General features: G+C 49.2%; 1 long non-coding RNA gene across 1 annotated transcript in view; it reads left to right on the top strand.

Annotated features, from left to right (window-relative positions):
• The window catches only part of LOC117809005, a 13,212-nt gene that overhangs the window by 5,508 nt on the left and 5,204 nt on the right, over window positions 1-2,500 (top strand). Inside the window, exon 2 of the long non-coding RNA XR_004630419.1 lies at window positions 956-1,003. This is a non-coding gene — a long non-coding RNA (uncharacterized LOC117809005). The remainder of the gene's footprint in view (window positions 1-955; window positions 1,004-2,500) is intronic.

Here is a 2,500-nt window from a genome sequence, read left to right as displayed (position 1 = left end):
CAGACCAGAACCAGACTCACTGCAGACCAGAACCAGACTCACTACAGACCAGAACCAGACTCACTACAGACCGTGAGAGAGTGATATACGATCAGAGGAGTCGCCCCCTGTTTAATCAGATGTTTGTGTGTGTGTGTGTGTGTGTGTGTGTGTGTGTGTGTGTGTGTGTGTGTGTGTGTGTGTGTGTGTGTGTGTGTGTGTGTGTGTGTGTGTGTGTTTGCTTGTGTAGCAGAGAGAAGTTGTGGATCTGTATGGAATTCTGTGGAGGAGGATCACTGCAGGACATCTACCACAGTGACACACACACACACACAACCACACAAACACACACACACACACACACACACACACACACACACACACACACACACACACACACACAAACACTGTTCTTCTTCTAAGCCTTTGAGAAAACATCTAAACTCTGATAATGATGAGAGTGTTTATTCTGAGGCGGCCATCTTTGAATCTCTAACTCTCTGTCCACCTTCAGCTGTCCTTGTCACCATGGCAACACCCACACTGTTCTTCTCTTCCCCTCGTTAGAGTCTGGCCTCGTTATGGACCGGGCTCGTTAGGGCAGGTTGGTGGTAGCTGGAGGTGGTGATGGTGAGAGTTAACGAGCTGTTTGCCATCATTAAACCTTAGTGATGACACAGACAGCGACCCGGGACCACGCCGTCCCCTGCTGGTCTTATGTAAAGCTCCGCCCCCCTGCAGAGTCATGGAGGATGACTGCAGTCAGACCCCCTACTGAGAGATAATGAGTTCAACTGATTCGAGTGCCTCAAACAGAACACTGACTTTCAATGTGTTTCAGAGTGAGCGGTCAAAGCTCCGCCTCCTCCTCACCTGACCATGTTTACACCTGACATCACTGATGAACAGTATCCCAGCATGCACTGGGGCAGGGACACAGTCTGAAACAAAGCTGACTCTGGGGTTTGTTTTTCAGTTCATGGTCCACCAAACGAGTCCCAGATCGCCTACATCCTCACTCCAGGTATCATCCAATCAGAACCATCTCACTCCAGGTATCATCCAATCAGAACCATCTCACTCCAGGTATCATCCAATCACATTCATCTCACTCCAGGTATCATCCAATCAGAACCATCTCACTCCAGGTATCATCCAATCAGAACCATCTCACTCCAGGTATCATCCAATCACATTCAACTCACTCCAGGTATCATCCAATCAGAACCATCTCACTCCAGGTATCATCCAATCACATTCAACTCACTCCAGGTATCATCCAATCACAGTCATCTCACTCCAGGTATCATCCAATCACATTCAACTCACTCCAGGTATCATCCAATCACAGTCATCTCACTCCAGGTATCATCCAATCACAGTCATCTCACTCCAGGTATCATCCAATCACAGTCATCTCACTCCAGGTATCATCCAATCAGAACCATCTCACTCCAGGTATCATCCAATCAGAACCATCTCACTCCAGGTATCATCCAATCAGAACCATCTCACTCCAGGTATCATCCAATCACAGTCATCTCACTCCAGGTATCATCCAATCAGAACCATCTCACTCCAGGTATCATCCAATCAGAACCATCTCACTCCAGGTATCATCCAATCACAGTCATCTCACTCCAGGTATCATCCAATCAGAACCATCTCACTCCAGGTATCATCCAATCAGAACCATCTCACTCCAGGTATCATCCATTCTGGCTGAGGTTACTGTGTGTGATGGTTATTTAGACTGAGGACAGTTACTGAGGCTGTTAAAGATAAGATGTAGAGGACAGAGGAACAAGGGAGGAGGAGGGGGAGGGAGGGGGATGGAGGAGGAGGAGGGGGAGGGAGGGGGAGGAGGACGGGGAGGGGGATGGAGGAGGGGGAGGAGGAGGGGGAGGGAGGAGGAGGAGGAGGGGGGGGGCAGCATTAGAATCTTCAGATCATCTGACATTAAAGAATCAGACTCACATCATACAGAGCGACACGCCAACAGAATGATAATGTGTGTGCAGGAGGTAACATCTATCCATCCCTCCATCCATCCATCCCTCCATCCATCCATCCCTCCCTCCATCCATCCCTCCATCCCTCCATCCCTCCATCCCTCCATCCATCCCTCCATCCCTCCATCCATCCCTCCATCCCTCCGCCCTGTGATGTTAATGACCTGGATGAATGATGTAGTGGTCCAGGTGTTGCTCACATTAGTGAGGAGAGGATTCTGTGAAGTGATCTGTGTGTGTGTGTGGTGTGTGTGTGTGTGTGTGTGTGTGTGTGTGTGTGTGTGTGTGTGTGTGTGTGTGTGTGTGTGTGTGTGTGTGTGTGTGTGTGTGTGTGTGTGTGTGTGTGAGAGCAGCTGGAAGTCCTCCTGCAGAGCGGCGGATTGCTCCTTTAAATCTCCCATCTGATGAAACTCTGAAATCAGAACCATGATTAAGATTCAGCCGGGATCAGAATCATTAAATATGAACACAGAGTGTCACTCCTCCTCCTCCTCAGTGAGTGACGGGTC

Source organism: Notolabrus celidotus, unplaced genomic scaffold, assembly GCF_009762535.1.
Source record: "Notolabrus celidotus isolate fNotCel1 unplaced genomic scaffold, fNotCel1.pri scaffold_198_arrow_ctg1, whole genome shotgun sequence".
NCBI classification, from domain to species: domain Eukaryota; kingdom Metazoa; phylum Chordata; class Actinopteri; order Labriformes; family Labridae; genus Notolabrus; species Notolabrus celidotus.
The sequence above is the reverse complement of the archived record's forward strand: the minus strand, read 5'-3'. Positions and strand labels throughout refer to the sequence as shown.